The sequence below is a fragment of the Dendrobates tinctorius genome, unplaced genomic scaffold, assembly GCF_039654945.1.
Source record: "Dendrobates tinctorius isolate UK_male_01 unplaced genomic scaffold, ASM3965494v1 ptg000201l, whole genome shotgun sequence".
In the NCBI taxonomy this organism is placed as follows: domain Eukaryota; kingdom Metazoa; phylum Chordata; class Amphibia; order Anura; family Dendrobatidae; genus Dendrobates; species Dendrobates tinctorius.
Window position 1 is genome coordinate 14,592,686 of NW_027361868.1, and position 15,015 is coordinate 14,607,700.

Sequence of the window (15,015 nt, forward strand, 5' to 3'; positions counted from 1 at the left end):
GAAAAGGTCCAGCTTGCTTCCAGTCCAGAGGATGTCCCGTGGCTCTGGAGGAGGAGAACCCCGCCACTTCGAGGAAGGAGCAACGATCGCTACGACCAGAACGGACGTCCCATCTGTCGCCGATGTTACAAGGCAGGTCATCTTGCAAGGTACTGTTCTTTAAACGAGCAACCCTTGGGGCAGAGGGCCAACCCCCAGGAGTAGGATCACCAGGCCCAAGGAACTGGAGAGCCAAGTATGTGGGAGGGAGACCGATCCTTCCTGTGGTGATTGACGGCATCCCCATGAACGCTTTGCTGGACACTGGCTCCCAGGTGACCACTATGCCATATATTTTGTACAAGAGGTACTGGGCTGATTCTGAACTCACCCGTGGCCCCGCTGATGAACTAACTGTAGTTGCTAGTAATGGTCATACCTTGCCGCAGATTGGATGCAAGGAAATTTCTGTTAAAGTGGAGCGGGTGGAGCTAAAATCACAAGGTCTGATAGTTGTTGATATTGACCGACGTGAATGTAATCCCATGATGACTTTTCGTACAAATGTAATTGAAAACTGTCTGTCCGAGGTTATTGTCTTGTTACAACAGGTGGCTGAGACTGCTGGTTCCGGTGAACAACGAGTCCTGCAGGAGATCCGAGCCCTGATGCAAAGGCAACAGGTAGAACTCTCTGGCGGAGAGATTGGCAGCGTCAGAGTGAGTGATGCCTTTCCCATTGTAATACCCCCCAGATGTGAAATGTTGGTTTGGTGTCGGGCACCATAGGGCTCAGAGGGCAGGATTACCAGGCATTGGTAGAGCCAGTATATTCAGATAGCAGGCCCACTGTCCTGACAGCCAGAGGGGTGGTTGATGTACGAAAGGGGAGAGTACCTGTACGCCTTCTGAATTGTGGGGAGGAGGAAGCCACAACACCTCGGTACGCCACAGTTGCTAAACTGCTCACCGTTAATAACAACTCATTGCAGGCAGCAGAGCCTTTGGTCTCATCAGATCCGGTGGAGGACGATGGCCCTGTGAAGCAGCTAGAAGAGTGGTGCCAGCAACTGCAGGTGGGAGCTGACTCTACACCTTCATACCAGAGAAATGGGGTTTACAGAGTGACACAAGAGTATGAGCGGGTATTCAGCAAACACCCACTAGATTTTGGGCAGGCAAAAGGGGTGCAAACATCATATCCCCACTGGAGACCATCCACCCATAAAGGAGAGGTACAGACCTATAACCCCAACACAGTACCAATGTGCTAAGAGTATGTTGAAAGAGATGAAGGAAGCTGGGGTCATTAGGGACAGTTGTAGCCCATGGGCAACTCCAATAGTGTTTGTAAAGAAAAAGGATGGTACCATGAGAATGTGTGTTGATTACAGGAAAATTAACAGTATCACACATAAAGATGCCTACCCATTGCCTAGAATTGAAGAGTCATTAGCTGCACTTAAAACTGCTAACTACTTTTCCACCTTGGATCTCACCAGTGGGTATTCGCAGGTTCCCGTGGCAGAGGCAGACAAGGAGAAAACCGCATTTACCACTCCAGTGGGTCTCTGTGAGTTCAATTATATGCCATTTGGACTCTGCACTGCTCCAGGAACATTTCAGCGGCTGATGGAGTGTTGCCTGGGACACATTAACTTTGAAACAGTCCTGTTGTGCCTGGATGATGTCATTGTTTTCTCCAAAACCTATGAAGAGCATCTGGAACACCTGGCCGAAGTGTTTGAAGCTTTGTCCAATTTTGGCCTGAAAGTGAAGCCTTCAAAATGCCACCTCCTGAAGCCTAAGGTACAGTACCTCGGTCATGTGGTCAGTGCAGACGGTGTGGCACCAGATCCTGACAAGGTCACGGTCATCCGGGACTGGACGAAGCCCAGCAACCTCCATGAGGTACGCCAATTCCTTGGACTGGTAGGCTACTACCGGAGATTCATCAAAGGCTTTACTGAAATAGCCACCCCAATGCAAAACCTTCTGGTGGGGCAGTCCAAGAAAAGCAAGCAGAAGAATTCCACATTTGAATGGACTGAAGAGTTGGAGAGGTTTTTCACCAGATTGAAGATGGCTCTCATAGGTGACAAAGTTCTGGCCTACCCAGATTATGACAAACCCTTTGTGCTGTACATGGATGCCAGCAACGTGGGATTAGGAGCAGTACTGTCGCAGGTACAGAATGGAAAAGAGAGAGTGTTCTCCTACGCCAGCAGGAAGCTGCGTCCCACTGAGAGGAACCCTGATAATTACAGTTCTTTCAAGCTGGAGTTCCTTGCCATAGTCTGGGCTGTCACCGAAAGGTTCAAGCATTACCTAGCTTCGGCCAAATTTACAATCTTCACGGACAACAACCCGTTGACCCACTTGGACACTGCCAAGCACTGGAGCAGCGATGGATGGCTCGGTTATCCAATTATGAGTTTACCATCAAGTACTGGGCAGTACTTGTCCAATCACGTCTAATCCATACAGGGCCTGAGACCGTCTGAGCCTGCCTCCTGTTATATAGACATAGGTTTTTAATGTGTAAACTATGCTATACATACCTGTTATCCAGTGATTCGGTACCCTTTCTCACCTTTGTCCAATCACGTCTAATCCATACTGGGTCTGAGACCGTCTGAGCCTGCCTCCTGATATATAGACATAGGTTTTTAATGTGTAAACTATGCTACTGTGGCGCCCCCAGGGGTATGGTCGCTACCCTGGCTTTGCCTTCCTCCAGGGGAGCGTAAATGCCAGGCTTGGAAGTAGTGATGGGTCTCTCCAGCAGTTAACCTAATGCATGCAACACAGTTCCACTCCGGGCCACCAGGGGGAACTCTGAACCAGGATTGAGGAGCAGAGTGCTCTCTGAGGGTCAGGAGGAAGGAGTAGTCAGATAGTCTGCGGAGGGTGAAGTGTGCAGACGGAAGGTGCGAAGCTGAGAGGTCGAGCTGCAGAAGGCGAGCTCCCTCAGCTTGAGAGTGCACAGAACTGGAGCCTGGTCTCCAGGGTGGTACGGATACTGACGGTCCTATCACAGATACCAGAGGAGTAGGAGGCTGTAAATGCCCTGCTCTCAGCAAAGACTTGGGACACAACAGCAATTGAATAGAGAGCCTGGACTGAAGAGAGGAGTCCCCGAGAGAGGCTACAGCTGTCTGTCATACAAGTATAGTTCTAGGAACATCTGAAGAGAGGCATTTCAGAGTAACTAAGTACTGGAGTCCTTCACACTACAAAGCGCTAGGAAGGAGACTGCACGGCCCTTCTGCTGAGAGAGAATCCTGATCTGCTTCCAGGCTAACCTGCTCCAATATCATCTGTAATCAGGGCTCTGGACTGCATCTACTCAGTAAAGGTACAGAAACTACAACCGCTGTGTCTTGTCTGTTCCCTACGCTTTTGGCACTGCTACATCCCCAAGCCAGCTACATCTACACTGCCCTGGGACTACAGCTCCACCTGTGGGGAGCTTTACCATCTAAGCTGCACATGCCATCAGTCCCAGCGGATCTGTATGCAGCGTTGGCCTAACACCATATTTGCCAAACACCACGGGTGGCGTCACAAATTATTCTACAATTAACTACATCTCCCCATTGCTTGGGCGCCCAGGGCCATGGACCCAGTCACCGCTGCTGTGACATATCCCCCTGACATCGGCCCGGTACCGAGTACCCCACAGCCCTGGGAGGGCGACCCAATTTGGCGTCACGAACAGGATTACGGAACCCAGTATCCCCGGGTCCTGTGTGCCATAGACTGTGTTTGTGAACTGTGTGAATTTGGCGCCATTTGCCGCCATTGCCGCGCTGCTTGGCGCGCGCAGGAAGAGGCGGGCCTTCGTGGGCGGAGCCTGCCGCTGAGCGCGAAGAGGAGAAGTGCCGCGCGGGAAGAGAGGACAGCGCGCGAGAGGAGGAGGAGCTGAGGCCTACAGCCTGAAGCGTCGGGCCTGTGAAGCGGCCGCCGGTGAGCTCACACAACCCCAGGCCCTGACTAACGTTAACTAGTGGGGGGAGAAGATGTCCGCGCCACAAGCCAATGCAGCGGCGGACGCCGTTGCCAACCCCGCAGCACCCCAAAAAGGAGCGCCCACCACAGCAGTCCCCATAATGCCGGTATCCATGCCCTACATACCGGGAGCGGCCTGGCTACCGCAGTACTCGGGTGAGTCCCACACCCTGAGTGAATTTAAAGAGAGACTGTGCAGCTTGTTTAAAGTTTACCCCCTGTCTGAAAGCCAGAAAGTAAATATCCTGATTGGACAGCTAACGGGTGCAGCACTGAGGGAGGTGAAAACCTGGCAGGACACCGATAAAGAGACTGTTGCAAAGGTCCTGGCCAAGCTGAAGAGCACCTTTGACACCCGCCCTGCAGCTGAAATCAAGATGAGGTTCTTTGGCTGTAAACAGAGGGCACAGGACAGTATCAGAGACTATGCTCTCAACCTGCAGGAGGCGCTGCGAGAAGTTAAACAAGTTGACCCTGACAGTGTAAAGGAAGAAGATCAACTGTTAAAGGAGCAGTTCATTGAAGGGCTCCTGTCCAGCACCCACAGAGGGCAGTTACGTATTCTACCCCTGCAAGACCCTGATCTGGATTTTGCTGAATTTAAGGACAGGGCGATTTGGGTACTGCAGGAGCCCACTGACAGCCGTCCAGCGCCACCTAGGTGCCCAGCGATCACCTACCATCAGGAAGCAACATCTTTTCCTTCCGTCCCTGTGGAGGCTGATGCACAGACTCTGGATAAAGATCCAACTGAGGAGCTGCGTCTTCAAGTCCATCAGCTGACCAAAGGGATGGCTGCACTCACTAGAACCGTGCAGTCCCTGCAGGATTCCTCCAAAGAAAAGGTCCAGCTTGCTTCCAGTCCAGAGGATGTCCCGTGGCTCTGGAGGAGGAGAACCCCGCCACTTCGAGGAAGGAGCAACGATCGCTACGACCAGAACGGACGTCCCATCTGTCGCTGATGTTACAAGGCAGGTCATCTTGCAAGGTACTGTTCTTTAAACGAGCAACCCTTGGGGCAGAGGGCCAACCCCCAGGAGTAGGATCACCAGGCCCAAGGAACTGGAGAGCCAAGTATGTGGGAGGGAGACCGATCCTTCCTGTGGTGATTGACGGCATCCCCATGAACGCTTTGCTGGACACTGGCTCCCAGGTGACCACTATGCCATATATTTTGTACAAGAGGTACTGGGCTGATTCTGAACTCACCCGTGGCCCCGCTGATGAACTAACTGTAGTTGCTAGTAATGGTCATACCTTGCCGCAGATTGGATGCAAGGAAATTTCTGTTAAAGTGGAGCGGGTGGAGCTAAAATCACAAGGTCTGATAGTTGTTGATATTGACCGACGTGAATGTAATCCCATGATGACTTTTCGTACAAATGTAATTGAAAACTGTCTGTCCGAGGTTATTGTCTTGTTACAACAGGTGGCTGAGACTGCTGGTTCCGGTGAACAACGAGTCCTGCAGGAGATCCGAGCCCTGATGCAAAGGCAACAGGTAGAACTCTCTGGCGGAGAGATTGGCAGCGTCAGAGTGAGTGATGCCTTTCCCATTGTAATACCCCCCAGATGTGAAATGTTGGTTTGGTGTCGGGCACCATAGGGCTCAGAGGGCAGGATTACCAGGCATTGGTAGAGCCAGTATATTCAGATAGCAGGCCCACTGTCCTGACAGCCAGAGGGGTGGTTGATGTACGAAAGGGGAGAGTACCTGTACGCCTTCTGAATTGTGGGGAGGAGGAAGCCACAACACCTCGGTACGCCACAGTTGCTAAACTGCTCACCGTTAATAACAACTCATTGCAGGCAGCAGAGCCTTTGGTCTCATCAGATCCGGTGGAGGACGATGGCCCTGTGAAGCAGCTAGAAGAGTGGTGCCAGCAACTGCAGGTGGGAGCTGACTCTACACCTTCATACCAGAGAAATGGGGTTTACAGAGTGACACAAGAGTATGAGCGGGTATTCAGCAAACACCCACTAGATTTTGGGCAGGCAAAAGGGGTGCAAACATCATATCCCCACTGGAGACCATCCACCCATAAAGGAGAGGTACAGACCTATAACCCCAACACAGTACCAATGTGCTAAGAGTATGTTGAAAGAGATGAAGGAAGCTGGGGTCATTAGGGACAGTTGTAGCCCATGGGCAACTCCAATAGTGTTTGTAAAGAAAAAGGATGGTACCATGAGAATGTGTGTTGATTACAGGAAAATTAACAGTATCACACATAAAGATGCCTACCCATTGCCTAGAATTGAAGAGTCATTAGCTGCACTTAAAACTGCTAACTACTTTTCCACCTTGGATCTCACCAGTGGGTATTCGCAGGTTCCCGTGGCAGAGGCAGACAAGGAGAAAACCGCATTTACCACTCCAGTGGGTCTCTGTGAGTTCAATTATATGCCATTTGGACTCTGCACTGCTCCAGGAACATTTCAGCGGCTGATGGAGTGTTGCCTGGGACACATTAACTTTGAAACAGTCCTGTTGTGCCTGGATGATGTCATTGTTTTCTCCAAAACCTATGAAGAGCATCTGGAACACCTGGCCGAAGTGTTTGAAGCTTTGTCCAATTTTGGCCTGAAAGTGAAGCCTTCAAAATGCCACCTCCTGAAGCCTAAGGTACAGTACCTCGGTCATGTGGTCAGTGCAGAAGGTGTGGCACCAGATCCTGACAAGGTCACGGTCATCCGGGACTGGACGAAGCCCAGCAACCTCCATGAGGTACGCCAATTCCTTGGACTGGTAGGCTACTACCGGAGATTCATCAAAGGCTTTACTGAAATAGCCACCCCAATGCAAAACCTTCTGGTGGGGCAGTCCAAGAAAAGCAAGCAGAAGAATTCCACATTTGAATGGACTGAAGAGTTGGAGAGGTTTTTCACCAGATTGAAGATGGCTCTCATAGGTGACAAAGTTCTGGCCTACCCAGATTATGACAAACCCTTTGTGCTGTACATGGATGCCAGCAACGTGGGATTAGGAGCAGTACTGTCGCAGGTACAGAATGGAAAAGAGAGAGTGTTCTCCTACGCCAGCAGGAAGCTGCGTCCCACTGAGAGGAACCCTGATAATTACAGTTCTTTCAAGCTGGAGTTCCTTGCCATAGTCTGGGCTGTCACCGAAAGGTTCAAGCATTACCTAGCTTCGGCCAAATTTACAATCTTCACGGACAACAACCCGTTGACCCACTTGGACACTGCCAAGCTAGGAGCACTGGAGCAGCGATGGATGGCTCGGTTATCCAATTATGAGTTTACCATCAAGTACTGGGCAGTACTTGTCCAATCACGTCTAATCCATACAGGGCCTGAGACCGTCTGAGCCTGCCTCCTGTTATATAGACATAGGTTTTTAATGTGTAAACTATGCTATACATACCTGTTATCCAGTGATTCGGTACCCTTTCTCACCTTTGTCCAATCACGTCTAATCCATACTGGGTCTGAGACCGTCTGAGCCTGCCTCCTGATATATAGACATAGGTTTTTAATGTGTAAACTATGCTACTGTGGCGCCCCCAGGGGTATGGTCGCTACCCTGGCTTTGCCTTCCTCCAGGGGAGCGTAAATGCCAGGCTTGGAAGTAGTGATGGGTCTCTCCAGCAGTTAACCTAATGCATGCAACACAGTTCCACTCCGGGCCACCAGGGGGAACTCTGAACCAGGATTGAGGAGCAGAGTGCTCTCTGAGGGTCAGGAGGAAGGAGTAGTCAGATAGTCTGCGGAGGGTGAAGTGTGCAGACGGAAGGTGCGAAGCTGAGAGGTCGAGCTGCAGAAGGCGAGCTCCCTCAGCTTGAGAGTGCACAGAACTGGAGCCTGGTCTCCAGGGTGGTACGGATACTGACGGTCCTATCACAGATACCAGAGGAGTAGGAGGCTGTAAATGCCCTGCTCTCAGCAAAGACTTGGGACACAACAGCAATTGAATAGAGAGCCTGGACTGAAGAGAGGAGTCCCCGAGAGAGGCTACAGCTGTCTGTCATACAAGTATAGTTCTAGGAACATCTGAAGAGAGGCATTTCAGAGTAACTAAGTACTGGAGTCCTTCACACTACAAAGCGCTAGGAAGGAGACTGCACGGCCCTTCTGCTGAGAGAGAATCCTGATCTGCTTCCAGGCTAACCTGCTCCAATATCATCTGTAATCAGGGCTCTGGACTGCATCTACTCAGTAAAGGTACAGAAACTACAACCGCTGTGTCTTGTCTGTTCCCTACGCTTTTGGCACTGCTACATCCCCAAGCCAGCTACATCTACACTGCCCTGGGACTACAGCTCCACCTGTGGGGAGCTTTACCATCTAAGCTGCACATGCCATCAGTCCCAGCGGATCTGTATGCAGCGTTGGCCTAACACCATATTTGCCAAACACCACGGGTGGCGTCACAAATTATTCTACAATTAACTACATCTCCCCATTGCTTGGGAGCCCAGGGCCATGGACCCAGTCACCGCTGCTGTGACATATCCCCCTGACATCGGCCCGGTACCGAGTACCCCACAGCCCTGGGAGGGCGACCCAATTTGGCGTCACGAACAGGATTACGGAACCCAGTATCCCCGGGTCCTGTGTGCCATAGACTGTGTTTGTGAACTGTGTGAATTTGGCGCCATTTGCCGCCATTGCCGCGCTGCTTGGCGCGCGCAGGAAGAGGCGGGCCTTCGTGGGCGGAGCCTGCCGCTGAGCGCGAAGAGGAGAAGTGCCGCGCGGGAAGAGAGGACAGCGCGCGAGAGGAGGAGGAGCTGAGGCCTACAGCCTGAAGCGTCGGGCCTGTGAAGCGGCCGCCGGTGAGCTCACACAACCCCAGGCCCTGACTAACGTTAACTAGTGGGGGGAGAAGATGTCCGCGCCACAAGCCAATGCAGCGGCGGACGCCGTTGCCAACCCCGCAGCACCCCAAAAAGGAGCGCCCACCACAGCAGTCCCCATAATGCCGGTATCCATGCCCTACATACCGGGAGCGGCCTGGCTACCGCAGTACTCGGGTGAGTCCCACACCCTGAGTGAATTTAAAGAGAGACTGTGCAGCTTGTTTAAAGTTTACCCCCTGTCTGAAAGCCAGAAAGTAAATATCCTGATTGGACAGCTAACGGGTGCAGCACTGAGGGAGGTGAAAGCCTGGCAGGACACCGATAAAGAGACTGTTGCAAAGGTCCTGGCCAAGCTGAAGAGCACCTTTGACACCCGCCCTGCAGCTGAAATCAAGATGAGGTTCTTTGGCTGTAAACAGAAGGCACAGGACAGTATCAGAGACTATGCTCTCAACCTGCAGGAGGCGCTGCGAGAAGTTAAACAAGTTGACCCTGACAGTGTAAAGGAAGAAGATCAACTGTTAAAGGAGCAGTTCATTGAAGGGCTCCTGTCCAGCACCCACAGAGGGCAGTTACGTATTCTACCCCTGCAAGACCCTGATCTGGATTTTGCTGAATTTAAGGACAGGGCGATTTGGGTACTGCAGGAGCCCACTGACAGCCGTCCAGCGCCACCTAGGTGCCCAGCGATCACCTACCATCAGGAAGCAACATCTTTTCCTTCCGTCCCTGTGGAGGCTGATGCACAGACTCTGGATAAAGATCCAACTGAGGAGCTGCGTCTTCAAGTCCATCAGCTGACCAAAGGGATGGCTGCACTCACTAGAACCGTGCAGTCCCTGCAGGATTCCTCCAAAGAAAAGGTCCAGCTTGCTTCCAGTCCAGAGGATGTCCCGCGGCTCTGGAGGAGGAGAACCCCGCCACTTCGAGGAAGGAGCAACGATCGCTACGACCAGAACGGACGTCCCATCTGTCGCCGATGTTACAAGGCAGGTCATCTTGCAAGGTACTGTTCTTTAAACGAGCAACCCTTGGGGCAGAGGGCCAACCCCCAGGAGTAGGATCACCAGGCCCAAGGAACTGGAGAGCCAAGTATGTGGGAGGGAGACCGATCCTTCCTGTGGTGATTGACGGCATCCCCATGAACGCTTTGCTGGACACTGGCTCCCAGGTGACCACTATGCCATATATTTTGTACAAGAGGTACTGGGCTGATTCTGAACTCACCCGTGGCCCCGCTGATGAACTAACTGTAGTTGCTAGTAATGGTCATACCTTGCCGCAGATTGGATGCAAGGAAATTTCTGTTAAAGTGGAGCGGGTGGAGCTAAAATCACAAGGTCTGATAGTTGTTGATATTGACCGACGTGAATGTAATCCCATGATGACTTTTCGTACAAATGTAATTGAAAACTGTCTGTCCGAGGTTATTGTCTTGTTACAACAGGTGGCTGAGACTGCTGGTTCCGGTGAACAACGAGTCCTGCAGGAGATCCGAGCCCTGATGCAAAGGCAACAGGTAGAACTCTCTGGCGGAGAGATTGGCAGCGTCAGAGTGAGTGATGCCTTTCCCATTGTAATACCCCCCAGATGTGAAATGTTGGTTTGGTGTCGGGCAGCCATAGGGCTCAGAGGGCAGGATTACCAGGCATTGGTAGAGCCAGTATATTCAGATAGCAGGCCCACTGTCCTGACAGCCAGAGGGGTGGTTGATGTACGAAAGGGGAGAGTACCTGTACGCCTTCTGAATTGTGGGGAGGAGGAAGCCACAACACCTCGGTACGCCACAGTTGCTAAACTGCTCACCGTTAATAACAACTCATTGCAGGCAGCAGAGCCTTTGGTCTCATCAGATCCGGTGGAGGACGATGGCCCTGTGAAGCAGCTAGAAGAGTGGTGCCAGCAACTGCAGGTGGGAGCTGACTCTACACCTTCATACCAGAGAAATGGGGTTTACAGAGTGACACAAGAGTATGAGCGGGTATTCAGCAAACACCCACTAGATTTTGGGCAGGCAAAAGGGGTGCAAACATCATATCCCCACTGGAGACCATCCACCCATAAAGGAGAGGTACAGACCTATAACCCCAACACAGTACCAATGTGCTAAGAGTATGTTGAAAGAGATGAAGGAAGCTGGGGTCATTAGGGACAGTTGTAGCCCATGGGCAACTCCAATAGTGTTTGTAAAGAAAAAGGATGGTACCATGAGAATGTGTGTTGATTACAGGAAAATTAACAGTATCACACATAAAGATGCCTACCCATTGCCTAGAATTGAAGAGTCATTAGCTGCACTTAAAACTGCTAACTACTTTTCCACCTTGGATCTCACCAGTGGGTATTCGCAGGTTCCCGTGGCAGAGGCAGACAAGGAGAAAACCGCATTTCCCACTCCAGTGGGTCTCTGTGAGTTCAATTATATGCCATTTGGACTCTGCACTGCTCCAGGAACATTTCAGCGGCTGATGGAGTGTTGCCTGGGACACATTAACTTTGAAACAGTCCTGTTGTGCCTGGATGATGTCATTGTTTTCTCCAAAACCTATGAAGAGCATCTGGAACACCTGGCCGAAGTGTTTGAAGCTTTGTCCAATTTTGGCCTGAAAGTGAAGCCTTCAAAATGCCACCTCCTGAAGCCTAAGGTACAGTACCTCGGTCATGTGGTCAGTGCAGAAGGTGTGGCACCAGATCCTGACAAGGTCACGGTCATCCGGGACTGGACGAAGCCCAGCAACCTCCATGAGGTACGCCAATTCCTTGGACTGGTAGGCTACTACCGGAGATTCATCAAAGGCTTTACTGAAATAGCCACCCCAATGCAAAACCTTCTGGTGGGGCAGTCCAAGAAAAGCAAGCAGAAGAATTCCACATTTGAATGGACTGAAGAGTTGGAGAGGTTTTTCACCAGATTGAAGATGGCTCTCATAGGTGACAAAGTTCTGGCCTACCCAGATTATGACAAACCCTTTGTGCTGTACATGGATGCCAGCAACGTGGGATTAGGAGCAGTACTGTCGCAGGTACAGAATGGAAAAGAGAGAGTGTTCTCCTACGCCAGCAGGAAGCTGCGCCCCACTGAGAGGAACCCTGATAATTACAGTTCTTTCAAGCTGGAGTTCCTTGCCATAGTCTGGGCTGTCACCGAAAGGTTCAAGCATTACCTAGCTTCGGCCAAATTTACAATCTTCACGGACAACAACCCGTTGACCCACTTGGACACTGCCAAGCTAGGAGCACTGGAGCAGCGATGGATGGCTCGGTTATCCAATTATGAGTTTACCATCAAGTACTGGGCAGGGCACAAAAATGCCAATGCTGATGCGCTATCCAGGATGCCTAATCTGCCAGATGCACGAGAAGACACTGAGGCTCTGGAAGAGGTAGAATTTCCTCCCTTCCACCGGCCACTGGCGGCCCAACGTGCTCAAGGAGTGAGAAACAGGCGGCCTGGCTTGAAGGAAGTCACTCTGAATCTGTTGCCCCATCATGATTGGGCAGAAGCACAAGATAATGAACCTGCAGTCCGCCTGGTGAAAGAGCTGCTGACACAAGGTGACTCACGCCCAGAGTTGAATGCTCCTGAAGAAACTCATCAGTTGTGGAAGGAAAGTGGTCGGCTGTTCATTTATGAAGGGAAGCTGTGTCGGAGAAGTATCAATGCCCGCACACATGAGCTGGTCTGGCAGGTGGTGGTCCCAAAGAGAGATGCATCAATGGTCCTAGAAGCATAGCACAATGGAGCTGGACACTTTGGATGTAAGAAATTGGAAATATTGCTCCGAGAGAGGTTCTACTGGACTGGCATGCGGAAGGCCATTGAGAGGTGGTGCTGGGAGTGTGGACAGTGTAACCTGCGCAGAAAGGATCGAGACAGCTAGAGAGCTCCCTTACACCCAATTATAGAGACAGCCAGAGAGCTCCCTTACAACCAAACAGTCCCTAGAGTTGGTAGCCCTGGAAGCTGGTTCCAAGCCGGTCAGGCTACCTCTATGCCCTTACCATTGTGGACCACTATTCAAGATTCCTGGTGGTTGTGCCCATCAAAGATCTAATGGCCAGGACAGCGGCCAGAGCATTCCAACAGCGCTTCTGTAGACCTCATGGGGGGAATGTGGCGCCCCCAGGGGTATGGTCGCCACCCTGGCTTTGCCTTCCTCCAGGGGAGGGTAAATGCCAGGCTTGGAAGCAGTGATGGGTCTCTCCAGCAGTTAACCTAATGCATGCAACACAGTTCCACTCCGGGCCACCAGGGGGAACTCTGAACCAGGATTGAGGAGCAGAGTGCTCTCTGAGGGTCAGGAGGAAGGAGTACTCAGATAGTCTGCGTAGGGTGAAGTGTGCAGACGGGAGGTGTGAAGCTGAGAGGTTGAGCTGCAGAAGGCGAGCTCCCTCAGCTTGAGAGCGCACAGAACTGGAGCCTGGTCTCCACGGTGGTACGGATACTGACGGTCCTACCACAGATACCAGAGGAGTAGGAGGCTGTAAATGCCCTGCTCTCAGCAAAGACTTGGGACACAACAGCAATTGAATAGAGAGCCAGGACTGAAGAGAGGAGTCCCCGAGAGAGGCCACAGCTTTCTGTCATACAAGTATAGTTCTAGGAACATCTGAAGAGAGGCATTTCAGAGTAACTAAGTACTGGAGTGCTTCACACTACAAAGCGCTAGGAAGGAGACTGCACAGCCCTTCTGCTGAGAGAGAATCCTGATCTGCATACAGGCTAACCTGCTCCAATACCATCTGTAATCAGGACTCTGGACTGCATTTACTCAGTAAAGGTACAGAAACTACAACCGCTGTGTCTTGTCTGTTCCCTACGCTTTTGGCACTGCTACATCCCCGTGCCAGCGACATCTACACTGCCCTGGGACTACAGTTCCACCTGTGGGGAGCTTTACCATCTAAGCTGCACATACCATCAGTCCCAGCGGATCTGTATGCAGCGTTGGCCTAACACCATATTTGCCAAACACCACGGGTGGCGTCACGAACTATTCTACCATTAACTACATCTCCCCATTGCTTGGGCGCCGAGGGCTACGGACCGGGTCACCGCTGCTGCGACACATCCCCCTGACACTGGCCCGGTACCGAGTACCCCACAGCCCTGGGAGGGCGACCCACTACATATATACGTGTTACCTGGTGAAACTGTACCCTTTATCAACTTTCTAGAATCTTGTCGAATCCATACTGGGCCTGAGAACGGCTGCCGAGCTGGTAAGCAAGCTACAGCAACCGTGGTTTGGCCTAATTCAGGAATTGCGGTTGACCTGCACTTACTGGGAAATCATCATTTGCGGGGAATAATTGGAATCACAGATCCCCATCACTAATGGTGTTCTGCTGGTTATCTGCACCTGTAAGCGACAAAAGCTGGTCCTTTCAGTGTAGCGTGCATGCAGCCCCGGACATGTAACGGCATGATAGACCATGATAGTGCCAGAGCCTCGCGTATACCTCTAGTAAGCTTGATGCGTACCGCGGGGGCATGCCGGAGTCTCGTTCATTAATGGAATAAAGCTGACAAATTGCTAGCACAACTACAAACGGACATACCACACCACACACACACAATCGACAAAGCTTCCAATATGTGCATCTTTTCTTGAGTTGGCATGGTTGTGGCTTCCCGGGTGGAGTCCAATTAAGCCGCAGACTCCACTCCTGGTGGTGCCCTTTCCTTTAAGGTTCAGCTTTGCAATCATACTGCCCCCGGAAAGCAAACACTTTGCCTTCATGGACGCTGTTTGGAGGTTCGTGGGAATAACGCCGCCCGATCGCCAGTTGGCATAATTTATTGGTGGGAAGTCCGACGGTATATGATCGTGTTCAATTTTTTTTTTTGGGTTGGTATTTTACATTTTTATTCCAGCCTTTCTTGACTTCATAAGGGAATGACAAGCCTATATCTGTGTCTCCTCCACCTCCTCCTTTTACTCCTCCACCTCTTTTCTAAATGTAGTTGCCCTTTTCCATATGTAATTTTTGTCTTCTGAGCATTTTCCCTGCTTTGGGACACCTTTTAAGGTGTTTTGTAATTGTTTTCTATGTGTTTGTATGTGTTTGTGTTTGCCTGCCATTGTTTTCAATGGGTTTCGACGAACATTCGACGAACTTGCCTCCTGTGTGACGAACCAAAACACTAGCGTGGTGGCTCAACACTACTCCTGATATATAGACGTACATTGTTAATGTTTAAACTA